General features: G+C 38.3%; 1 pseudogene; it reads right to left on the bottom strand.

Moving 5' to 3' along the window:
- Positions 1-672: 672 nt before the first annotated feature.
- LOC110266341 (uncharacterized) overlaps positions 673-27,802 on the bottom strand; it is a 37,743-nt pseudogene continuing 10,613 nt past the window's right edge.

Raw genomic sequence — 27,802 nt, 5'->3', positions numbered from 1 at the left:
CAATCTACAATCTACTATTTTATAATTTTCAAGCCAAGTGCTCAATATTCATCATGCTTTGCTGTTTACTCTTTTATTATCTTTCTTAGCTTGATGCAAACCCTAACGTCCGGCTTGCTGAATTTCGTTTCAAGCAAACACTTCTTTTTTTTTTTTTTTTTTTAATTTTTATATTATTTTGAAGGGTAACGGGATTTTAACCAAAACAAGATAAAAGCATATTTTCTTTACTATTTTCATGGGAAAAATATTACACGTATCATTGAATTTTTTTTAAATAAATAAAATAAATATAAAAATTACAAATATAAATATAAAAATTTATGTACAAGGTAGTGCTAACTCAAAATCGTAATTCGTTGAATCGTAAAACGGAACGTAAATATGACTCGTAAATTATAAAAATTTAAAAAAATTTAATAGCAAAAACTAATTTTATAGAGAATAAAATAAATCTCAAATAAACTAAATTACCCATAGAATTATAACTAATATATATACCATAACAAGTTAAAAGTCACAATTCAACACAAATTCATAAATCAAAACACAAATTCACAACTCACAAGTTCATACGACACTAAAATAAATTCAAGTAGCAAATAAACCAACCAAACTATTAGAATGAACAACTAATTAACTAAAATCTAAACAAGTTATTTAATAATCATTCTATTCTTCATCAGTCATAAAATCTTCACGAGTTTCACAAACTTCTGCATTACCATCTTTATCATTATCAGGAGCAGGAGGAAGAGGTCTTTGGAAAAGTTCTTCAAACTCATCATCATCAAGATAAGGAATTGCCAAAGGATCCTTAGAGGCACCAACAACTCTATTACCACTTGCTCTATCATTTAAATTAGGATCTGAAATTAGAGCATCTAATTCTTCTTCTTCTCCATTTTCGTCGGCAACAATCCACTCTTCATCAGAGTCCAACTCATCAAGACTATAGTCATAATCAAGACTTCTTCTAGTTTGTTTTTTCTTTGCTAATCTTGAGTTTGTCATCACAAACACAACATCATTCATGGTTTTAGCTTTCAAACGGTTTTCTCCTTTTCGTGTGAACCTTTCAAAAGTAGATAAAAAATATTAGACATTAGTCAAACAACAAGATAGAATTGAAGAATTAATAACCAAATTTATAAAAGTAAAATGCAACTTATATTTAATTACTAACCATCTCAAAAGCGCTCCAATTACGTTCACATCCAGATGAACTACATGTCAAATTCAAGACACGAATTGCAAATTATTGGAGCTCTGAATGCTGATCTCCATAAGAATCCCACCATTGAGCTGGAGTTTTAGTATAAATTGCATTTTGAGCTATTTTACTACCAAAAAACTCTTTTCGAGTCTTAAAATCTTCAAGTTGAACATCCATCTTAGTGATTAAATCTGGATTTCCTGTCATCCTTTCCATACAAGCATAAAACTGCTTCTTAAGCTCATAAGCAATTTTAAAACTAGAGCTATAATGAATTTGAGGATTCAAATAATAGCCTGCAGCATGCAATGGCCTATGAAGTTGGTTGCCCCATCTTGCATCAATAATATCCCAAATAGGTATATAACTAAAACATAAAAAAAATTAATAAATTAGTTACAAAATAAAGAATATTTTCATAATTCAAATTTTTCAACTCTCTCTGGCTTTTACTTTTCTACCTCTGCCGTTATTACATTTTACAATTACACTTTACACGTATTATTCAACATTATGTACAACTCTTATGCATTAATTAAAAAATAAAATAATTAGACACTTTACCTTGTCTCAACTCCTTGAAATGCATCTCGTATTTTCTCCTTTGCACTTGTCATTTCTTCATAAATTGATGGTTATCAGTGGCTAAGAGAAGGGGGAGTTGAATCTTAGCCCCCTTTTTGCTTGATAATACTTGCTGACCTTTGAAACCAACTTTGGAAACTTTTTGTCTTTTTATCTCGTGACTAGCCACGAGACTTTTTCTTTTGTCTCGTCCCCAGCCACGAGACTTTTCTTTTTGTCTCGTCACTTGACACGAGATATTTTCGGTTTTAGCTCCTGTGCAGTCAGAACAGAAATGGAGTAGAGAAGAGAGAAAGTTACACCCAGATATATCCTGGTTCAGCTGCTAAGTGCAGTGCAGCCTACATCCAGCCTCCATCACAAACATGATAGAATTTCACTATAATCTTCCTGATTACAATCTATAAAGTGCTAACCCAACTTACAAGGGGATTCCCACAGAATCATGAAACACAACATAGATGAACAAAGGAACTCTAAGGACATCTATGGCTTTTTCTTTTAATTTTGCACTCTCTGCCTTTTTTCGCTCTGTGGCTTTTTCATACAAACCTCACTGTTTGCCTTTTTCCATGAGACTCAAGACATGACAAAATTAAACAGAAAAATTACAAAACATAATACATTGAAGGAGAAGAGAAAACTGTTAGCTTAGGTAGCTCTGAGAATTCTGTGCCTTACACTCTCAAAATTTCTCCTTGCTCCAAACAATGGTTGTTCTCTCTTTTTATAGAAGAGGGAAGCCTCCACTTTTGAAGCCAAAAAAAAAAAAAAAACCAAGCCAACTTCTTCTTCTCTAAGAAACAGATCCGGTTCGGCCACACAGAGAGAGAAGAGATAACCATGTAAAACCCAACATGCAATTACCTCTAGTCCTTCCTTGGTCATCACCCTTCATCAATCTGAGTGCTCCATCCTTGGCTTGCTCTCCAAGATAGATTTCTGGCCCTTGATACTTCATGATGATGATGATGGCTTCTTCTGCTCCAATCTCTGCCTCTTCCATCACTTCGCCACTTTAGCTACTTCCTGTGGTGGTTGAGCAGAATCAAAGACAAGCCATGCCTCCAAGAATCTCTACCTTGCTGGCCGAATCTTCTTCTTTCTTTTTGAGTATGAAGAGCTCGAGATTACCTCACCAAATCTTACCATTTTTGGTGAAAATCTTAGCCACAGCATACTTTTATTTTGTTATATTTTCTTGCCATCATTGTGATGGTCTTGTAGAGTGTTCTTTCTTCACTTCGGTAGCTCATTTTTGCTTTCATGGTTTGTTGGGTATTGTCCGAAAAGAGAAGAAAGAATGAATGAGAGAGAAGAAACAAATGAGAGAGAAGTAATTAAATGAAGTTAAACCATTAGGTAGAAAAAGTAACTTTTACTTCCCTAGCTTGAGTGGCGTGCTGCACAAAGTAAATCAATCATGTCACTCATAATCTCTCTCATAGTTCCCATGCTATTAATGATAATTGAGTGAATTTGAAATCCATCATGTGGCAAGCTTTGAGATCCGTTAGAAGACATATGGCAAATGATAACATTTGCTTTCCTGATGAATTGTTTTCGGATCAAGCATGAGAAACAATTTTGGGCTTGGAGCATTGAAACTTATTCTGGCCCACATAACAATCAATTCTGCCTCATAACTAAAGAAACATTAATCAAGGCTGAATGCAATTTTGATTTGGGCTTGCACCAAAATTTTTTATTTTCGGCCCAATGGTTTCAGCTACTATGATCACAATAATTTAATACCAAGGCTGAATTGGGCTTGCACCAGAATCTCATTTTCGGCCCAATCAAAAACTGCATCACAAAATTATTAATTAACACATGTTTAATGAAAATCAAATTAATAATTTTGTAATTAAATATTTCAATAACGTTTGTTCATCATCAAAATTAAATTGGAGTTTTCCAAACTCATCAATCTCCCCCTTGATGACAAACATTATTAAAATTGAAATGGAAAGAAATTTAAGAATTAGAGTAAGAGTACTCCTTTTGAAGATTTGAATTTCTCCCTCTTTCAAGTTGTCACATGGCTCCCCCTTAATATATGTCATTTTTACCAAGGGAAGCACTAACCTGTAACACTTTAATCAAACTTCAAGTAACAATGTTATTTAGCATATTCATTACATGATGCTAAATGCTTGATTTATGAGCATATTTGGATGATATTCAAAACTCATTTGATATCATAAACTGATTTTCTGCTCAAACATTACACACATCAATTGAGTACAAAACAATGTTGTTCAAAAATTTCAAATATTTCCCAGTCAAGATATCAGAGCAATATTATTCAAGTAAGGAAAATATTTTTGAATCATACATGATCATATCAAAAGCATGGCAGCTGTTAGATATCACAGTTTAAAGGAACTGCCAAAAATAAATTATCAAGCCAGCATGTTTACCAAGATGAATAAGAATATTCCTATTTCAATAAAGGCATGTTCATCAAGATAAATCAACAACCAGGCATTCATATAATCAAAACAAATGCATTGTCAAATATCATCATAAACCAAATGCCAAATGCATTTCCAGCAGCAGTAATCACTTTGAAACAAATGCAATAACAACATGCATTCTTTTAACAAGGGTGATCATGAATTTTCAAACGAAAATTTCATCCCCTGTTTTCCATCTCTGTTTTTCAGATTTCAATTTTCAGCTTTTCTCCCCCTTTTGTCATCAAAGGGGCACCTGCAAGAAGATATAACATGGAAGTATAATATGCAAAATATAACCCAAAAGTGTCTACAAAGTATCACAGAGTTATTATTCCAACAGAAACAAGCCAAAACAAAGTACCAAATTGAGCCTAAGTGTGCCAATATCAAACAGTAAACATAAGTTTAATCATCAGAAAGATTAAAGTCAGATCCCTCAGCCCCTACTTCACTACCAACTTCATCATCAAGGCTTTCAAGCATTAAACCGACCCTTTCTTGGCATTTCTTCCAGGCCGTCTCATTTTCATATGCAAGTTTGCGAGCAGATTTATGAAATTGAACCATGAGATCGGATATGTTTGAGAATTCTGTGAGAATGTCTCTTAGGGAATCGGTCGCTTTTGAGGATTCTGGCCGGCTCTCAAAGTCATCATCAGAAGCCATAGATTTCTTTCCCTTTTTAACAGCCCCGCCTCCTTTGATCATAGAGACTTTGTTCTCTACATCCTCATTTGTTAAATCTACCTTAAAGTACTCAAAGATGCATGTGAGAAATATTCCATAAGGTAAATTAGCCTTTTTGTACTCTTTACAGACTCCCACATATGTCTAATCATGAGATAACTAAATGAAATGGAAGATGAAGTAACAAGAGAAAATATTATGAGACAACCAGATACGATTACCCTGTTATGAGAGCCACTTTATGGGGTGAGAATGTGAGTTATGATGCGGTGCAGTAGGGAGTTGGTTGGACCCAAAGCCTTGTGAGTAGGAATGGTTCCGTCCAGTCCAGACAGATTTTCACAAATTTGATGAAGAACTTGCTTGTATGCAACCCCAACGTGTGAATCCCATTTATCACTCATGTAAACCTTCAGCCCTTCATCAATGTAACCAAGGGCAGAAGCAATGGTCTCAGCATTCAGAGTGATATGCACATGTTTCACGTAGGAGCGAAGGCTGCCATCAATAAATCTCAGATTCGCATAAAACTGTCTCACCAACCCTGGGTAAACCATTTTGTGAATAAGGAGCAATGGTGACCATTTGAGACTATCAAACAGGGGTTGTAGATTGATTCCTTTAGAGGCCAGAGACTCGAGATTCACCAAGTAGGAGGGGGCACAAATGCCGCTTTTCCAAAACCTCTTTGTGGAATTCATAGAATGCACATGTAGAAAACATTGAAGGATCAAAATGAGAATGTGGCTTATGAAATTTGTTCTTGAAATCCATTGATCCAAGGTTTGCGGGTTCCCGGGTCTCATGAAGCACGAAACCTTTGGTTTTCTGAGAGCTTTTTCCAGACGCGTGAGGGGTGGGCTTCTTCGGTGGTGATGGAGGAGGTGATGTATGAGATTCCTCTTCTTCTTCCTCCATGCTTGGTTCCTTGTTCTTGTCACTTTTTCTCCTTCCAGAAGATTTCTGGGCTATAACTTTGCGCCTCATGCATTCGGTTCTCTTGGTAGGAGGTGAAGGAGAAGATGAAGAAGTGGAGTGAATGTGTATGTGTGTATGTGTTTGAGGAGTGGAAAGCTTTTGAGAGAGACGAATTCTTTCACTCTTCCTTGGTGCTGTTTTCTTTTTCATAATGAGGAAGATGAATGGTGATGGAAGTTGGAGAGAGAGAGGTGGCCAAATGGTGTGGTGAGTGGAGGGAGGTTAAAGGGGTATTAAATGCTTGATTGGAAAGAGATAATGGAGGGAGTTATTAACCATTAAGGGCGCGGTTATTAACCAAAGAGGTTTCAAAAAAAAATTGAAAAGGAGTTTCCTTGAATCAAGGAATTAGTTGGAAGGAAAGATTTGATTTGACAACATGCTTCTTCCAACAAGATTTGATAAGACAACCAAGAGATTTTGTGATTTTATTTTCAAAAAGATGAGGAACTAACAAAACTGCCATGGTGGGATCAAAGATATTTGGTAGGGCCCATTAAAATTGAATTATGCGTTCCCTCCCCCTTGATTATAGCTTCTTCCATCATGCCCTCATTTTTATCTCGTCCAAACCTACGAGACAAAACTGAACAGAGTCAAATATTCACAGGTTATCAATAGAACTTAAATCAAACATTCCCAAACTTTTTCTCAAGGTGCAGAATCTGTCTTCACAGAGGGGTTTTGTAAAAATATCAGTAATTTGGTCTTCAGATTTTACAAATTGAATATCAATAGTACCCTTTTGCACATGTTCTCTAATAAAATGATATTTTATCTCAATGTGCTTGGTTCTTGAGTGCAGAATAGGTTTTTTTTGAAATATTTATAGCACTCATATTATCACAAAATAAGGGTATACTATTGATTTTTAATTTGTAATCTTCCAATTGTGTTCTTAACCAAATTAATTGAGAGCAACAAGCAGATGCGGAAATGTATTCTGCTTCAGCCGTGGATAAAGCCACTATGACTTGCTTCTTGCTTGACCACATGTTGAGTGAGCTTCCAAGGAAGCAACACATGCCGGATGTGCTCCGTCTATCCACTCTATCTCCCGCATAATCTGCATCACAAAACCCTACTGCACAAAAATCATCAGATTTAGGATACCATAATCCAAAATTACAAGTCCCCTTAATGTATCTAATGATGCGTTTAACAGCCGTAAGATGAGATTCTTTTGGGTGAGATTGAAACCTTGAGCAAACACCCACACTTTGGACAATATCTGGTCTAGAGGAGGTAAGATACATAAGTGAACCTATCATTCCTCTATACCTTGTTTCATCCACATCTTGGCCATCATCATCCTTTTCAAGTTTTGTGTTAGGATGCATTGGTGTACCCATTGGTTTGGAATTTTCTAGGCCAAACTTTTTGATAAGTTCTTTTGCATACTTTTCTTGGTGAATAAAAGTACCACTAGGAGTTTGTTTGATTTGGAGGCCAAGAAAGAAAGTTAGCTCTCCCATTAAACTCATTTCAAACTCACTAGTCATGAGTTTTCCAAACTCTTCACACAAAGATACATTGGCCGATCCAAATACAATGTCATCAACATAAACTTGAACAAGGAGTATATCATCATTAGATGCTTTAATAAATAAAGTAGTGTCGGTAGTACCCCTTTGAAATTGATTTTCCAACAAGAAGGCACTAAGCCTTTCATACCAAGCTCTTGGAGCTTGTCTAAGACCATAAAGAGCCTTAGATAGTTTGAAAACATGATTTGGAAAATCTTTATGTTCAAAACTGGGGGGTTGAGCCACATACACTTCTCTATCAATAAAGCCATTAAGAAAAGCACATTTAACATCCATTTGAAACATTTTGAAACCTTTATGGGCAGCATAGGCAAGAAGCAACCTAATTGCTTCCATTCTAGCTACCGGAGCAAAAGACTCATCAAAATCTATATCCTCTTCTTGATCATAACCTTGGGCCACTAATCTAGCCTTGTTATGAACAACTTGTCCATCCTCACCAAGTTTATTTTTAAACACCCACTTAGTACCCGTAACTTTCTTACCATCCGGATGAGGTACTAGTGTCCAAACCTCATTCTTGTCGAATTGAGCAAGCTCTTCTTGCATTGCTTTGACCCAAGATGGATCTTCAAGAGCTTGTTTGACATTGTTGGGCTCCATTTGACACAAGAGGGCAAAATTGCTTGGTTCGGATTGCCTTTTGGTGGAGGATCTTGTTGTTACTCCTTGAGAGGGATCACTGACGAGCGGATATTTTATACGCTTTTTGGGGTTAATTTCATATAGCTTTTAGTATGTTTTAGTTAGTTTTTAGTTTATTTTCATTAGTTTTTAGGAAAAATTCATATTTCTGGACTTTACTATGAGTTGTGTATTTTTATGTAATTTCAGGTATTTTTCTGGCTGAAATTGAGGGAGCTGAGCAAAAATCTGATTCAGGCTGAAAAAGGACTGCTGATGCTGTTGGATTCTGACCTCCCTGCACTCAAAGTGGATTTTCTGGAGATACAGAACTCAAAATGGCGTGCTTCCAATTGCGTTGGAAAGTAGACATCCAGGGCTTTCCAGAAATATATAATAGTCCATACTTTGCACAAGGATAGATGACGTAAACTGGCGTTCAACGCCAGTTTTCTGCCCAATTCTAGCGTCCAGCGCCAGAAAAGGATCAAAAGCTGGAGTTGAACGCCCAAACTGGCACAAAAACTGGCGTTCAACTCCACAAATGGCCTCTGCATGTAAACTGCTTAAATCTCAGCCCCAACACACACCAAGTGGGCCCCAGAAGTGGATCTCTGCATCATCCATCATAGTTTACTCATTTTTTGTAAACCTAGGCTACTAGTTTAGTATTTAAACAACTTTTAGAGACTTATTTTGCATCTCATGACATTTTAGATATAAACTTTGTACTCTTTGACGGAATGAAAACTCCATTGTTGGGGGTGAGGAGCTCTGCTGTGTCTCGATGAATTAATGCAAGTATTTCTTTTTTCCACTCAAACACGCTTGTTCCTATCTAAGATGTTCATTTGCGCTTAACTGTGATGAAGGTGATGATCCGTGACAATCATCACCTTCCTCAAACCATGAACGTGTGCCTGACAACCACCTCCGTTCTATATCCGATTGAATGAATATCTCTTAGATTCCTTAATCAGAATCTTCGTGGTATAAGCTAGAACTGATGGCGGCATTCATGAGAATCCGGAAAGTCTAAACCTTGTCTGTGGTATTCCGAGTAGGATTCTGGGATTGGATGGCTGTGACGAACTTCAAACTCACGAGTGCTGGGCGTAGTGACAGACGCAAAAGGATAGCAGATCCTATTCCGGTATGACTGAGAACCTGCAGATGATTAGCCGTGCTGTGACAGAGCATGTGAGCATATTCTTCACTGAGAGGATGGGATGTAGCCATTGACGACGGTGAACCCCTACATACAGCTTGCCATAGGAGGACGTGCGTGCGTGAACAAGAAGACAGAGGAAAGCAGAGATTCAGAAGACAAAGCATCTCCAAAACTCCAACATATTCTCCATTACTGCATAACAAGTAACCTTTAATCCATGCTCTCTTGTTTATTCGCAACTCAACTGATAAACATAATTGACTTCCTGACTAAGATTTACAAGATAACCATAGATTGCTTCAAACCAACAATCTCCGTGGGATTCGACCCTTACTCACGTGAGGTATTACTTGGACGACCCAGTGCACTTGCTGGTCAGTGGTACAAGTTGTGAAAAGTGTGATTCACAATTCGTGCACCAAGTTTTTGGCGCCGTTGCCGGGGATTGTTCGTGTTTGGACAACTGACGGTTTATTTTGTTGCTTAGATTAGGAAAAATTTTTCTTGGTTTAGAGTCTCTTATCATTGTTTTTGGTTAAAATTTTAGAATCCTTATTTTCTCTTTAAAAAAAAATTTTTTTTTTTCGAAAAGTAATTTTTATTGAATTTTTCTTGTTTGATCTTTAGTTTTTCTTGTTTTGTGATTTTTCTTGTTTTTCTTGTGTCGTTTCAAAACATTAGTTTTCAAAAAAAAATACTTCTTCAAAACAAGTGTTCCATTCATAACTCATTTGGCTAGAGCGTTAGTCTGTGTTCTTGGTAATTGGGTTAGAATCTTTTATATTCTTTCCAAAACCTTCTTTTTCATAAATAATAATTTCTCTATTAAATTTTGTGCCAAACTTTAAGTTTGGTGTTTTTTTGTTGATTTCCCTTTGGTTTTCGAAAATTTTGGTTTGGTTTTCTAAAAATTTTAAGTTTGGTGTTCTTTCTTCATGTTCTTGTGTTCTTGTGAGTCTTCAAAGTGTTCTTGAGTTTTCCTTGTGACTTGATCTTAAAATTTTTAAGTTTGGTGTTCCTTGGTGTTTTCCCTCTAAAATTTTCAAAAACAAGGAGCATTAGATCTAAAAAATTTTAAATCTTGTGCTATCTTATTGTTTTTCTCTCTCCTCTTTAAATTCAAAAATATATTTTCTCTCTATTTTAAATCTAATTTTCGAAAATTACCTTTAAAATTCAGATTTTTACTTCAAAATTTAAAACCTTTTTCAAAAATCATCATATCCTTTTCAAAACTTCCTAACCACCTTCTCTTTCTCCTCATTTTTTCGAAAATTTTTAACCATTTTTATTTATTTTATTTTAATTTATTTTATTTTCGAAATAAATAAATAAATAAATAAAAATAAATTTTTTATTTTACATCATCTCCCTTTCTCCATCATGGATCTAAGTGGAAATGAACAGTCCAGGAGGACTCTGGGGTCATATTCTAACCCCTCTACTGCTTCATTTGGGAGTAGCATCTGCATACCCTCCATTGGAGTCAGTAGCTTTAAGTTGAATCCTCAGCTCATTATCATGGTGCAGCAAAGTTGCCAGTATTCCGGTCTTCCACAGGAAGAACCTACAGAGTTTCTGGCACAGTTTCTACAGATTGCTGACACAGTACATGATAAAAAAATAGATCAGGATGTCTACAGACTGTTACTGTTTCTATTTTCTGTAAAAGATCAAGCTAAGAGGTGGTTGAATAACCAACCTAAGGCCAGCATAAGGACATGGAAGCAGCTAACAGAAAAAATTCCTGAATCAATACTTTCCCCCAAAACGGATGACACAGCTAAGGCTGAACATCCAAGGCTTTAAACAAGGAGATAATGAATCTCTTTATGATGCCTGGGAGAGATACAGAGAGATGCTAAGAAAATGCCCCTCTGAAATGTTTTCAGAGTGGGTTCAGTTAGACATCTTCTACTATGGGCTTGCAGAAGGAGCTCAGATGTCTCTAGATTACTCAGCTGGTGGATCTATCCACATAAGAAAGACAATTGAAGAGGCTCAAGAGCTCATTGATACAGTTGCCAGGAATCAGCATCTGTACCTAAGCAGTAACCCTTCCATGAAAGAAGAGGTTAAAACAGCAACTGCTGAACTCAGTCCTGTGAAATAAGCTGCTGAATTCAATCAGCAATTGGACTTCCTAACAAAGCAATTAGCCAAATTCAAAGATAGACTACAAGAGACAAGGATGGCTAATATACATATGGAAGAACAGTTTAAGCAAACAAAGCAGCAGCTGTCAAGACAAATAACAGAAAAATGCCAAGCAGTTCAATTAAGAAGTGGGAAAACATTAAATACCCCACCTCAAGGCAGCAAAAAGCTAAGGAATGAGCAAACCACCCAAAATTCACCTGAGGACAGTAAGAGCCCAGGGAAAAATAATTCTGGCACTAAAACGCCAAAAAATTGGTGGAAGGCTGGCGCTGAACGCCCAGACCATGCCCAAAACTGGCGTTCAACGCCAGAAACAAGGCAAAACTGGCGTTCAACGCCAGAAATGGGCAAGGATCTGGCGTTGAACGCCCAAACTAGGCAAGATCTGGCGCTGAACGCCCAAAATGGGCACAATTCTGGCGTTCAGACGCCAGGAACAGACAAGGAGTTGGCGTCTAACGTCACTCCAGTTTCTAACTCTGGCACTCAATTGCCAGTGAGGGATCAGACACACACAAATGCTGATAACAACCCCTCTAAAAAGGCTTCTTCAACCACTTCTGTAGGCAATAAACCTGCAGCAACTACGGTTGAGGAATATAAAGCCAAGATACCTTATCCTCAAAAACTCCGGAAAGAGGAACAAGATAAGCAATTTGCTCGCTTCGCAGATTACCTCAGGACTCTTGAAATAAAGATTCCATTTGCAGAAGCACTTGAGCAAATACCTTCTTATGCCAAGTTCATGAAAGAGATCTTGAGTCATAAAAAGGATTGGAGAGAAACAGAAAGAGTTCTCCTCACTGAAGAATGCAGTGCAGTCATTCTGAAAAGCTTTCCTGAGAAGCTCAAAGACCCTGGGAGTTTTCTGATACCATGCATATTAGAAGGTAATTGCACCAAGACAGCTTTATGTGATCTTGGGGCAAGCATCAACCTAATACCTGCATCCACTATCAGAAAGCTTGGCTTAACTGAAGAAGTTAAACCAACCCGGATATGTCTCCAACTTGCTGATGGTTCCACTAAATACCCATCAGGCGTGATTGAAGACATGATTGTCAAAGTTGGGCCATTCGCCTTTCCCACTGACTTTGTTGTGCTGGAAATGGAGGAGCACAAGAGTGCTACTCTCATTCTAGGAAGACCCTTCCTAGCAACTGGACGATCCCTCATTGACGTCCAACAGGGGGAAATAACCATGAGAGTCAATGATGATGAGTTCAAGTTGAACGCTGTCAAAGCCATGCAGCATCCAGACACATCAAAAGACTGCATGAAAGTTGATCTTATTGACTCTTTGGTAGAAGAGATCAACATGGCTGAGAGTCTCGAATCAGAGTTGGAACATATCTTTAAAGATGTTCAGCCTGATTTGGAGGACTCAGAGGACATGAAAGAGCCTCTGAAATTTCTTCTGGAAGAGGAAAAATCTCCTAAACCCGAGCTCAAGCCATTACCACCATCCTTGAAATATGCATTTCTGGGAGAAGGTGATACTTTTCCAGTGATCATAAGCTCTGCTTTAAATCACAGGAAGAAGAAGCACTTATTCAAGTGCTAAGGACACACAAGACAGCTCTTGGGTGGTCCATAGGTGACCTTAAGGGCATAAGCCTAGCTAGATGCATGCACAAAATCTTATTGGAGGATAATGCCAAACCAGTGGTTCAACCACAGAGGCGGCTAAATCCAGCCATGAAAGAAGTGGTGCAGAAAGAGGTCACCAAATTACTAGAGGCTGGGATTATTTATCCTATTTCTGATAGCCCCTGGGTGAGTCCTGTCCAAGTCGTCCCAAAAAAGGGAGGCATGACAGTGATTCATAATGAAAAAAATGAACTGGTTCCTACAAGAACAGTTACAGGGTGGCGCATGTGTATTGACTACAGAAGACTCAATACAGCCACCAGAAATGATCATTTTCCTTTACCATTCATAGACCAGATGCTAGAAAGACTAGCAAGTCATGATTATTACTGCTTTTTGAATGGCTACTCAGGCTATAACCAGATTACAGTAGATCCCCAGGATCAAGAGAAAACAGCATTCACATGTCCATCTGGAGTGTTTGCTTATAGAAGGATGCCATTTGGGCTATGTAATGCGCCTGCAACCTTCCAGAGATGCATGCTCTCTATTTTCTCTGATATGGTGGAAAAATTTCTGGAAGTCTTCATGGATGACTTCTCAGTATATGGAGACTCATTCAGCTCCTGTCTTGATCACCTAAAACTTGTTCTGAAAAGATGCCAAGAGACCAACCTAGTTTTAAACTGGGAAAAATGTCACTTCATGGTGACTGAGGGGATTGTCCTCGGGCATAAAATCTCAAACAAGGGAATAGAGGTAGATCAAGCAAAAATAGAGGTAATTGAAAAATTACCACCACCTGCCAATGTTAAGGCAATCATAAGCTTTCTGGGGCATGCAGGATTCTATAGGAGGTTTATAAAGAATTTTTCAAAAATCGCAAAACCTCTAAGCAATCTGCTAGCTGCTGACACACCATTTGTGTTTGACACAGGGTGTCTGCAGGCGTTTGAAATGCTGAAAGCTAAGCTGGTCACAGCACCAGTCATTTCTGCACCAGACTGGACATTACCATTTGAGCTAATGTGTGATGCCAGTGATCACGCCATTGGTGCAGTACTGGGACAGAGGCATGACAAGCTTCTGCACGTCATTTATTATGCTAGTCGCGTTTTAAATGATGCTCAGAAAAATTACACAACCACAGAAAAGGAATTACTTGCAGTGGTTTATGCCATTGACAAGTTCAGATCATACTTAGTAGGATCAAAAGTGATTGTGTATACTGATCATGCTGCTCTTAAATATCTACTCACAAAGTAGGATTCAAAACCCAGGCTCATCAGATGGGTGTTGCTTCTGCAAGAGTTTGATATAGAAATAAGAGACAGAAAAGGGACAGAGAACCAAGTGGCTGATCATCTGTCCCGAATAGAGCCAGTAGAAGGGACGCCCCTCCCCTCTCTTGAGATCTCTGAGACTTTTCCGGATGAGCATTTATTTGCCATTCAGGAAACACCATGGTTTGCCGATATTACAAACTATAAAGCTGCAAGGTTCATACCCAAGGAGTACAACAGGATACAAAAGAAGAAATTAATTACTGATGCAAAGTACTACTTGTGGGATGAACCCTATCTCTTTAAGAGATGTGCAGACGGAATAATCCGTAGGTGTGTGCCTAGAGAAGAAGCATAGAGGATCCTATGGCATTGCCATGGATCACAATACGGAGGCTATTTCGGAGGTGAGCGAACAGCCACCAAGGTCCTCCAATGTGGCTTCTATTGGCCCACACTCTATAAAGATTCCCGAGAGTTTGTACGTAACTGTGACAGTTGCCAAAGAGCTGGCAATCTGCCTCATGGTTACGCCATGCCTCAACAAGGAATCTTGGAGATTGAGTTGTTTGACGTATGGGGAATTGACTTCATGGGACCTTTCCCACCATCATACTCAAACACTTATATTCTGGTGGCAGTTGATTATGTATCAAAATGGGTTGAGGCCATTGCCACACCCACCAATGATACTAAAACGGTGCTGAAGTTCCTCCAGAAACATATCTTTAGCAGGTTCGGTGTCCCTAGAATACTAATCAATGATGGGGGCACTCACTTCTACAATAAACAGCTTTACTCTGCCATGGTTCGGTATGGGATTCATCACAAGGTGGCTACTCCATATCATCCACAAACTAATGGGCAAGCTGAAGTCTCTAACAGAGAATTAAAGAGAATCCTGGAACGGACAGTAAATACCCGTAGAAAGGATTGAGCACGGAGCTTGGATGATGCTCTGTGGGCTTACAGAACAGCATTCAAGACCCCTATAGGGACCTCTCCATACCAACTTGTGTATGGTAAGGCATGTCACCTGCCCATGGAACTGGAACATAAGGCCTACTGGGCAACCAGATTCCTAAACTTTGATGCCAAATTAGCAGGAGAAAAAAGATTGCTCCGGCTAAATGAGCTAGAGGAGTTCAGATTCACAGCTTTCGAAAATGCCAAGCTTTATAAAGAGAAATAAAACAAGTGGCATGACAGAAAGCTGTCATCTAGAATCTTTGAACCAGGACAGAAGGTTCTGCTGTTCAACTCTAGACTCAGGCTATTCCCCGAAAAATTGAAATCCCGGTGGAGGGGACCATACGTGATTACAAGCGTATCACCATATGGTTATGTAGAGCTTCAAGATATTGACTCTGACAAGAAGTTCATTGTTAATGGACAGAGAATCAAGCACTATCTTGAAGGCAATGTTGAGCAAGAGTGCTCAAGGTTGAAGCTAGATTAAAAGCTCAGCAAGGTCCAGCTAAGGACATTAAAGAAGCGCTTGTTGGGAGGCAACCCAACTTTTATTTACTTTCATGGTTTTTCATGTTTTATTAGGTTCATGATCATGTGGAGTCACAAAATAAATATTAAAAATTGAAAACGGAATCAAAAACAGCAGAAGAAAAATCACACCCTGGAGGAAGCACCTGTCTGGCGTTCAACGCCAGAACAGAGCATTGTTCTGGCGCTGAATGCCCAAAATGGGCAACATCCTGGCACTGAACGCCCAGAACAAGCATGGTTTTGGCGTTCAACGCCAGAAATGGCTAGTAAATGGGTGTTGAACGCCCAAAATGGGCACCAACCTGGCGCTGAACGCCCAGAGTTGTGTGCAAGGGCATTTTGCATGCCTAAATTGGTGCAGGGATGTAAATGCCTTGACACCTCAAGATCTGTGGACCTCACAGGATCATTTCAAGATCTGTGGACCCCACAGGATCCCCACCTTCCCTCCTTATAATCCTAGTTTTTTTTCACATCTTCTTCTTTATCTATTCCTTCTTCTTTTGCTCGAGGGCGAGAAACATTCTAAGTTTGGTGTGGTAAAACAAATATGTGAAGGATCTATAGCTCAGTGGTAGAACATGTGGCTGCAAATCAAGAGATCCCTGAGATACCTCAGGGGATGCACTTCCCTCCACATAATTATTGGAAGCAACTGAGGATAGAAATACCAAAAATCACTAGGAATCAAGCCACAAAGGCAAGGAAGAGACATAAAAGAGCTCAAGAACATCATTGGTTCCTCAAGAAGAAAATGCCATCATCACTAAGGTGGACTCGTTCCTTGTTCTTACTTTCTCTGTTTTTCGTTTTCTCTATGTTAAGTGCTTATCTATGTTTGTGTCTTCATTACATGATCATTAGTCGTAATTAGTGTCTATTTTGATTTTATCCCCAATTAAGTTATAGTCTATTTTTCTCATCATCAGCAAACATGAATAAAATAGTAGATCTTTTGAATAAGAGGCAATAAAATTTCGAGTTTTTAATAAGAAAAATTCTAATTAGTAACATGTGGTGGCAATGCTTTCTGTCTTCTAAATGAATGCTTGAACAGTGCATATGTCTTTTGAATTTGTTGTTTAAGACTGTTAAATATGTTGGCTCTTGAAAGAATGATGAACATGAGACATGTTATTGATAATCTGAAAAATCATAAAAATGATTCTTGAAGCAAGAAAAAGCAGCAAAGAACAAAGCTTGCAGAAAAAAAAAATATATTTATATATAATAAAATAGGCGAAAAAAAATAATAGAAAGAAAAAGAAAAGGCAAGCAGAAAAAGCCAAAAGCTCTTAAAACCAAGAGGCAAGAGCAAAAAGCCAATAACCCTTAAAACCAAAAGGTAAGGGCAAATAAAAAGGATCCCAAGGCTTTGAGCATCAGTGGATAGGAGGGCCTAAAGGAATAAAATCCTGGTCTAAGCGGCTAAACCAAGCTGTCCCTAACCATGTGCTTGTGGCGTGTAGGTGTCAAGTGAGAACTTGAGACTGAGCGGTTAAAGTCAAGGTCCAAAGCAAAAAGAAGAGTGTGCTTAAGAACCCTGGACACCTCTAATTGGGGGCTTTAGCAAAGCTGAGCCACAATCTGAAAAGGTTCACCCAATTATGTGTCTGTGGCATTTATGTATCCGGTGGTAATACTGGAAAACAAAGTGCTTAGGGCCACGGCCAAGAATCATAAAATAGCTGTGTTCAAGAATCATCACACTGAAATAGGAGAATCAATAACACTATTTGAATTCTAAGTTCCTATAGATGCCAATCACTCTGAGCTTCAATGGATAAAGTGAGATGCCAAAACTGTTCAGAAGCAAAAAGCTACTAGTCTCGCTCATCTAATTAGAATCTGAGCTTCACTCAAAAACTCTGAAATATTATTTATTCTCAACCTATTAGTCTCCTATTTTATTTGTCTAGTTGCTTGAGGACAAGCAACAGTTTAAATTTGGTGTTGTGATGAGCGGATATTTTATACGCTTTTTGGGGTTAATTTCATATAGCTTTTAGTATGTTTTAGTTAGTTTTTAGTTTATTTTCATTAGTTTTTAGGAAAAATTCATATTTCTGGACTTTACTATGAGTTGTGTGTTTTTCTGTAATTTCAGGCTGAGCAAAAATCTGATTCAGGCTGAAAAAGGACTGCTGATGCTGTTGGATTCTGACCTCCCTGCACTCAAAGTGGATTTTCTGGAGCTACAGAACTCGAAATGGCGTGCTTTCAATTGCGTTGGAAAGTAGACATCCAGGGCTTTCCAGCAATATATAATAATCCATACTTTGCACAAGGATAGATGACGTAAACTGGCGTTCAACGCCAGTTCTCTGCCCAATTCTAGCGTCCAGCGCCAGAAAAGGATCAAAAGCTGGAGTTGAACGCCCAAACTGGCACAAAAACTGGCGTTCAACTCCACAAATGGCCTCTGCACGTGAATTGCTTAAATCTCAGCCCCAGCACACACCAAGTGGGCCCCAGAAGTGGATCTCTGCATCATCCATCATAGTTTACTCATTTTTTGTAAACCTAGGCTACTAGTTTAGTATTTAAACAACTTTTAGAGACTTATTTTGCATCTCATGACATTTTAGATCTGAACTTTGTACTCTTTGACGGCATGAGTCTCTAAACTCCATTGTTGGGGGTGAGGAGCTCTGCTGTGTCTCGATGAATTAATGCAAGTATTTCTGTTTTCCACTCAAACACGCTTGTTCCTATCTAAGATGTTCATTCGCGCTTAACTGTGATGAAGGTGATAATCCGTGACAATCATCACCTTCCTCAAACCATGAACGTGTGCCTGACAACCACCTCCGTTCTATATCTGATTGAATGAATATCTCTTAGATTCCTTAATCAGAATCTTCGTGGTATAAGCTAGAACTGATGGCGGCATTCATGAGAATCCAGAAAGTCTAAACCTTGTCTGTGGTATTCCGAGTAGGATTCTGGGATTGGATGGCTGTGACGAACTTCAAACTCACGAGTGCTGGGTGTAGTGACAGACGCAAAAGGATAGCAGATCCTATTCCGGTATGACTGAGAACCTGCAGATGATTAGCCGTGCTGTGACAGAGCATGTGAGCATATTCTTCACTGAGAGGATGGGATGTAGCCATTGACGACGGTGAACCCCTACATACAGCTTGCCATAGGAGGACGTGCGTGCGTGAACAAGAAGACAGAGGAAAGCAGAGATTCAGAAGACAAAGCATCTCCAAAACTCCAACATATTCTCCATTACTGCATAACAAGTAACCTTTAATCCATGCTCTCTTGTTTATTCGCAACTCAACTGATAAACATAATTGACTTCCTGACTAAGATTTACAAGATAACCATAGATTGCTTCAAACCAACAATCTCCGTGGGATTCGACCCTTACTCACGTGAGGTATTACTTGGACGACCCAGTGCACTTGCCGGTCAGTGGTACGAGTTGTGAAAAGTGTGATTCACAATTCGTGCACCAATCACCAATTATGAAGTCATGAGGATAACCCCTCATAGACTTCCATTCTCTAGGCTTCCGAAGTGGTGTTGAGCTTTGATGAGTTTCTGGTGGTCTCACTGTTTCAGTTTCTCGTGTCTGCTCAGGAGATAAAACGGAAATATCTCCTCCAATCTGACGAGACAAAACTGGACTGGCAGATTCTTCGTTTTGAGCAGATTTGGGATTTTCTTCACTTGTTCCAGCCTCTTCACCATCTGAATCATTATCTATCACAGCACTGGGAATTAAGTTAGAATCACAAAAAGTAACGGGTATGGATTCCTCTATGGTTCTATGCTCTTTGAGATAAATTCTATAAGCCTTGCTTGTGGTGGAATATCCAACAAACACTCCTTCATAGGATTTTGGATCAAACTTTCCAAGGTTTTCTTTATTGTTAAGTACAAAGCATTTGCATCCAAAAACATGAAAGTGCTTAAGATTTGGAGGGGTTCCTTTCCATAGCTCATAAGGGGTTTTCTTCAACCCTTTTCTAATAATTGTCCTATTCAAAATGTAACAAGCTGTATTCACAGCTTCTGCCCATAAAAATTTAGGGACCTCATTCCCACAAAGCATAGCCCTAGTCATCTCTTGAAGGCTCCTATTCCTTCTTTTAACCACCCCATTTTGTTGGGGGGTTCTAGGGCATGAAAAGTTATGAGAAATTCCTAAGTCATCACAGAATTTTTCAAAGTCTTGGTTTTCAAATTCTCTTCCGTGATCACTTCTTAAATGGGCAATTTTTAAATCCTTTTCATTTTGAATTTTCTTGCAAAGAGTGGAGAAGGCATGAAAAGCATCATTTTTATGAGCAAGGAACAGTACCCAACCAAATCTAGAGTAATCATCTACCACTACAAGACCATAGTGTTTACCTCCTAAACTTTGAGTTCTTGTTGGTCCAAAAAGATCAATATATAGCATCTCTAATGGCCTTTTGGTTGAGATTCCATCTTTAGGTTTAAAGGAGGATTTTACTTGTTTGCCCAATTGGCAAGCATCACAAGTAAGATCCTTATCAAATTTGATGTTTGGAATTCCTCTAACCAGATTTTTCTTAACAAGCTTAGAAATTTGGTACATGCTTGCATGACCCAACTTTCTATGCCATAGCCATTTTTCAGATTCAAGAGATGTAAAGCATGTCACATTTTGTTCTTTTAGGTCCTCAAGAGTCAATCCATACACATTATTGCATCTTTTAGCTTCAAATAAAATATCCCCAGTTTTCTCACAAACAACTAAACAAACAAACTTCCTAAAAATAACCTCAAAGCCTAAATCACATAATTGACTAACACTAAGTAAATTATGTTTCAAACCATGTAGAAGAAGAACATCATTTATACAAGATGAAAAATTTTTACCAACTTTCCCAACAGCCACTATTTTTTCTTTTGCATTATCACCGAAAGTGACAAGTCCTCCATCATATTCATCAAGCTTTATGAAGAAGGTTGTCTTTCCGGTCATGTGCCTAGAGCATCCGCTATCCATATACCACATATTTTCTTTCCGTTTAGATGCTAGGCACACCTACAAAACAAGCTCAAGTGACCTTAGGTATCCAAATTTTCTTGGATCCTTTCACGTTAAACCATCTCCTATGTCCTAAGCCATTGTAATAAAAAAATAACTTTACAAACTTTATCACCAATCATTCTTTCACCAAAAAAACATTGAATAGGAAAGTGTCCATTTCGATTACATAGTCTACAAAATCTTGGAGTTGCTGTTTTGTTAAAGTAGGTGGGATCTTGAAACCTTGTATCATTAGAGGATGAAGCAAAGTTTTCAAAATGAGATTTTTCAGCAGATTTATAAAACCCTAACCCAGCCTTATCATAAAGAGGTTTTTGACTAGCCAAGATTTGATTCAGATTTTCATAACTTTGAGTGAACTTGGCTAAGTCTTCCTTAAGCCTCTTAACTTCGTTAAGCAACTCTTCATTTCTTTTAAAACAGTCTACATATGCAAGGACGGAATGATCACTTTCACAGCTCTTAATTTGGGCTTTTAACTGCTTATTTTCTTCAACAAGATCACAAGCAGTTTCGGCCTCCCTCACTTTTTCTTTAAGAAAACTGTTTTCAGCTTTAAGAATGGTGATTTGTTGTTAAAGTTCTTGATTTTCCAGCAGAAAACATCTTATTTTTTCAGAAAGGTGGTCTATCATAAGATGAAGATCTTCAGTGTTAGGGTTATGAAAGACTACCTGATCTATGTGATCTGCCATGAGACAAGGTTGTGACTTGGTCTCAGATTCTTCATCATCATCATCCGAGTCATTTTCCAAATCTTCCCATGAAGCCATCAGTCCCTTCTTCTTTCCTCTTTTTGGCTTATCTTCCTTCTTTAACTTGGGATAATCAGATTTGAAATGCCCCATTTCCTTGCAATTGTAACAAGTTACTTTGCTAAGGTCTTTCTTCATTTTCCTTGAGCTGCTGCCTTTGCCTTTGAGCTTCATCATTTTCCTGAATTTTTTGCAAACAACACAAATTCATTTTCAGATGAGTTATCACTGGATTCATCATCCAGAGGGTTAGTGACAGAAGAACAAGCTATTCCTTTCTTTTTTGAATCTTTTTTTAAGTAGGTGTTTTCAAAAGCAAGTAAATTTCCTCTCAAATCATCATAAGTCATAGAATCAAGACCACTACTCTCAGAGATAATTAAAGCTTTTGTTTCCCACTCTTTTGTGAGACATCTCAACACTCTTCTCACTAGCACAGATTCAGGATACTTGATTCCCATAGCATCCAAGCCAACAATAATGGTGTTGAAGCGTTCAAACATCTCATCAATGGATTCTCCTTCCTTCATTGCAAACATTTCATACTCTCTGTTTAACATATCAATCCTGGTCTTTTTCACAATGGTTGTTCCTTCATGAGTAACTAGGAGTTTATCCCAGATTTCCTTTGCTGTTGTGCAACGTGATACCCATCGGTACTCCTCAAAGCTGATAGCACAGTTGAGCAGATTGATAGCTTTGGCGTTAAGCTCCACCTTTTTTCTATCTTCATCCGTCCAACTTGCTTCTGGTTTAAGAGAAACAACTCCTTCGGCACTTGTAACAGTTGGATATTGAGGCCCTTCCAGGATGATCTTCCAAAGTCTGTAATCCACTGCTTGTACAAATATCTTCATCCTCTCCTTCCAATAGGTATAGTTTTTTCCATTGAAAAGAGGGGGTCTGTTGCTTGATTGTCCTTCGGTCAGATTGTAGGACACCAAACTTGAGCCACTATTTTCTGCCATGAGGATCTTTACTCCAAGCTGCAAAGCTTGATCTCTTTGAGACCAAGCTCTGATACCAATTGATGGTTATCAGTGGCTAAGAGAAGGGGGGGTTGAATCTTAGCCCCCCTTTTGCTTGATAATACTTGCTGACCTTTGAAACCAACTTTGGAAACTTTTTGTCTTTTTATCTCGTGACTAGCCACGAGACTTTTTCTTTTGTCTCGTCCCCAGCCACGAGACTTTTCTTTTTGTCTCGTCACTTGACACGAGATATTTTTCGGTTTTAGCTCCTGTGCAGTCAGAACAAAAATGGAGAAGAGAAGAGAGAAAGTTACACCCAGATATATCCTGGTTCAGCTGCTAAGTGCAGTGCAGCCTACATCCAGTCTCCATCACAAACATGATGGAATTTCACTATAATCTTCCTGATTACAATCTGTAAAGTGCTAACCCAACTTACAAGGGGATTCCCACAGAATCATGAAACATAACATAGATGAACAAATGAACTCTAAGGACATTGGTATGAGAAATTGTGATCATCAACAATGGCGCCAAAGGACTTGGAGCTCTTAAACGTGAATCACACTTTGTCACAATTCCACACAACTAACCAGCAAGTGCACTGGGTCGTCCAAGTAATACCTTACGTGAGTAAGGGTCAATCCCACGGAGACTGTCGGTTTGAAGCAAGCTATGGTCACCTTGTAAATCTCAGTCAGGCGAATTCAGATGGTGATGGAGAATTGATAATTAAAAGATAAATAAAACATAAAATAAAGATAGAGATACTTATATAATTCTTTGGTTGGAATTTCAGATAAGCGTATGAAGATGCTTTGTTCCTCCTGAACCTCTGCTTTCCTATTGCCTTCTTCCAATCATTCATACTCCTTTCCATGGTAAGCATTATGTTGGGCATCACCGTTGTCAATGGCTACTTCCCGTCCTCTCAGTGAAAACGTTCCAAATACGCTGTCACCGCACGGCTAATCATCTGTCGGTTCTCGATCATGTCGGAATAGGATCCATTGATCCTTTTGCATCTGTCACACACCCCACAATCGCGAGTTTGAAGCTCGTCACAGTCATCCCTTCCTAGATCCTACTCAGAATACCACAGACATGGTTTAGACGTTCCGGATCTCAGGAATGGCCGCCATAATTCTAGCCTATACCACGAAGGTTCCAATCTTAGATTAGAAACCCAAGAGATACGCATTCAAGCCATTGCTAGTAGAACAGAGGTGGTTGTCAGGCACATGTTCATAGGTGAGAATGATGATGAGTGTCACAGATCATCACATTCATCAAGTTGAAGAACGAATGAATATCTTGGAGAAGAAATAGACTTGAGTTGAATAGAAAAACAATAGTACTTTGTATTAATTCATGAAGAACAGCAGAGCTCCACACCTTAATCTATGGTGTGTAGAAACTCCACCGTTGAAAATACATAAGAATAAGGTCTAGGCATGGCCGAATGGCCAGCCTCCAAACGTGTCTAAGATAGCATAAGACTTATCAAAGATGAAAATACAATAGTATAAGGTCCTATTTATAGAGAACTAGTAGCCTAGGGTTTACAGAAATCAGTAATTAATGCAGAAATCTTCTTCCGGGCCCACTTGGTGTGTGCTTGGGCTGAGCATTAAAGCTTCCATGTGTAGAGACTTTTCTTGGAGTTAAACGCCAGCTTTTGTGCCAGTTTGGGCGTTTAACTCCAGCTTTTGTGCCAGTTCTGGAGTTAAACGCCAAAATTCTTGAGCTGACTTAGAACGCCTGTTTGGGCCATCAAATATCAGGCAAAGTATGAACTATTATATATTGCTGGAAAGCCCAGGATGTCTACTTTCTAACGCAATTGAAAGCGTACCTATTAGGCTTCTGTAGCTCCAGAAAATCTACTTTGAGTGCAGGGAGGTCAGAATTCAACAGCATCTGCAATCCTTTTTCAGCCTCTGAATCAGATTTTTGCTCAGGTCCCTCAATTTCAGCCAGAAAATACCTGAAATCACAGAAAAACACACAAACTCATAGTAAAGTCCAGAAATATGATTTTTATTTAAAATCTAATAAAAATATAATAAAAACTAATTAAAATATACTAAAAACATACTAAAAACAATGCCAAAAAGCGTATAAATTATTCGCTCATCACAACACCAAACTTAAATTATTGCTTGTCCCCAAGCAACTGAAAATCAAATAAGATAAAAAGAAGAGAATATACAATGAATTCCAAAAACATCTATTAAGATCAGTGATGCCAAGGCATCTTAGGCTAGTTTTACTAGCATTTTTCTGTTAGTTTTAGTTGTTTTATGCATTTTCTTGAGCTTAAAGTAACCAAGAATGGTTAAATGAATAACAAAGCAATGAACCATCCAAACAGTATGATTTTGATGCAAATTCCATGAGTTTTTAGTTATATTACTTGAATGCTATAAATGGAAGATTTCTCATGAAATTTTGCAAGACTTTGATGCAATTGTTTGGATGATTTTAGGGAAGAAGAGGCTAGGCAAGGAAGCAACAAAATCAATAAAGGAAGCTTGAATATCACATGTGGAGTTTAAGTTCCAGTTTAAGCTTAAACTGGAACTTAAACTACCAAGCCATATAATGCTGGAAATGGCGTTTAAGTTCCAGTTTAAGCCTAAACTGGAGCTTAAACGCCAGAATCATGAAGGCTAAGAAATGCTGGAACTGGCGTTTAACCTCCAGTTTAACCTTAAACTGGAAGTTAAACGCCAGAATGAGAATTTCACCAAGGGAGCATTTCCACGTTTAAGCTCCAGTTTAACCTTAAACTGGAGCTTAAACGTGTTCGACACAATTTCTCACCAGGAAGCATTTCCATGTTTAACCTCCAGTTTAACCTTAAACTGGAGGTTAAACGCCAGAAGTAAGAAAGGCACCAGGAGCATTTCCACGTTTAAGCTCCAGTTTAACCTTAAACTGGAGCTTAAACGTGTTCGACTATTTCTCTCCTCCAGGGTTGCTTTCCCATTTCCACGTTTAAGCTTCAGTTTAACCTTAAACTGAAGCTTAAACGTGTTCGACCCAATTGCTCCTCCAGGGTTGCTTTCTTCATTTCCACGTTTAAGCTTCAGTTTAACCTTAAACTGAAGCTTAAACGTGTTCGACATTTCACACTCCTGGGTTGCTTTCTTCCATTTCCACGTTTAAGTTTCAGTTTAACCTTAAACTGAAACTTAAACTTCAACTTAAACGCCACTTTTTGAAAGGGGTTTCTGGGCCAAATATATTGAAGTTTAAGTTAGCATTTGAGCACAAACATTAACTTAAACGTATTATGGTATGAAACCCAATTGAATATCATGTTTATGGGATTGGGCCTGAAGGATTGATGAGTCTGGAGCTTCAATTTGTTGAGTCTTGTGTCATTACTTGTTTATCACTAAGTTTGCTCAATGAATGTTACAGAATTGGATCACAGCCTCATCAGGATTATGGACCATAAACCCAAAGCAAAAGGAAATCAGGGAAAGGCCTCAAAGCCCAAGAAACACAACAGAAGCTCAATTTAGAAAGTGTATAAATAGGATAGAATTTAAGTTAGTTAGAACTTTTTTTTACACGGAGAACTTTGGATCATTTTCTTTTAGTTTTGTAATTGAATTCAGAGCTATGACTCACTAAACCCCTTTCATTGGGTTAGGGAGCTCTATTGTAATTCAATGAATCAATAATAGTTTTATCTTCTTCTTCAATCTTTTCTCTTGAATTTTGTTAGAAAGCTTCTCGATCTAATTCCATTGGGTAGTTGTCTTGGGAAAGAAACTACCTATAATTGGAATCCTTCGGAACCTTGGGAAACGAATGGAGGATTCATGCTAGAGAAGCTTTCTCACAGTGAATTGGATTGGGGTTTGGATGGATATTGTGACATGTAATCCTACCAAATTGTGGTTCAAGAAACTGTGTGGTATAATCAGTGATCGAGCATCATCTCTTCTTATGAACATTTAAACCAAGGGATTGGGAATTTGTTTGTTTTTAGAGAGAATTGGTGAGCCAAGGGATTGGGATCCAATCATATAAGATTGCCAAGAAAAATTCAATGAATGCATTGGTTGAGGAAGGGATAAAAGTTGTTTTGATTCGGAGATCTCAATATCTCCTAACACCCAATGAACTCCCCATTTCTGATTTACCACTTTCTCTTTACATTCTGCAATTAAATTCATGCAATCACCCCCATCCCTTTTAATTTCAGCAATTTAGCTTCTCGCTCTTTAATTCATGCAATTTTACATTCCGCAATTCTCATCTAAATCTTGATTCCGCTCAACTAGAACATACTTCTAATCCGAATTGCTCACTCAACCAATCCTTGTGGGATTCGACCTCACTCTATTGTGAGTTTTTACTTGACGATAACCGGTGCACTTGCCGGAAGGAATTTTGCCGATCGTGCAATTTCCTAAATCGTAGCATATCAAGTTTATGCACATCAATCAGTATTAATTAGATGAGCGGGGCTTTTAGCTTTTTGCTTCTGAATAGTTTTGGCATCTCACTTTATTCCTTGAAGTTCAGAATGATTGGCATCTATAGGAACTCAGAATCCAGATAGTGTTATTGATTCTCCTAGTTAAGTATGTTGATTCTTGAACACAGCTACTTTATGAGTCTTGGCCGTGGCCCTAAGCACTTTGTTTTCTAGTATTACCACCGGATACATAAATGCCACAGACACATAACTGGGTGAACCTTTTCAGATTGTGACTCAGCTTTGCTAGAGTCCCCAATTAGAGGTATCCAGGGTTCTTAAGCACACTCTTCTTTTTGCTTTGGACCACGACTTTAACCGCTCAGTCTCAAGTTTTCACTTGACACCTTCACGCCACAAGCACATGGTTAGGGACAGCTTGGTTGAGCCGCTTAGGCCAGAATTTTATTCCTGTGGGCCTTCCTATCCACTGATGCTGAAAGCCTTGGATCCTTTTTATCACCCTTGCCTTTTGGTTTAAAGGGGTATTGCCTTTTTCTGCTTGCTTTTCTTTTTCTTTTCTCTTTCTTTTTTTTTTCGCATATATCCTTTTTTTTCTGGAAGCTTTTCACTGCTTTTTCTTGCTTCAAGAATCACTTTTATGATTTTTCAGATCATCAGATAACATTTCTCCTTTTCTCATCATTCTTTCAAGAGCCAACAATTTTAACATTCATGAATCAACAAATTCAAAAATATGCACTGTTCACGCATTCATTCAGAAAAACAATAGCATT

The sequence above is a fragment of the Arachis ipaensis genome, chromosome B3, assembly GCF_059453495.1.
Source record: "Arachis ipaensis isolate K30076 ecotype BB chromosome B3, ASM5945349v1, whole genome shotgun sequence".
Classification (NCBI taxonomy): domain Eukaryota; kingdom Viridiplantae; phylum Streptophyta; class Magnoliopsida; order Fabales; family Fabaceae; genus Arachis; species Arachis ipaensis.
The sequence above is the reverse complement of the archived record's forward strand: the minus strand, read 5'-3'. Positions and strand labels throughout refer to the sequence as shown.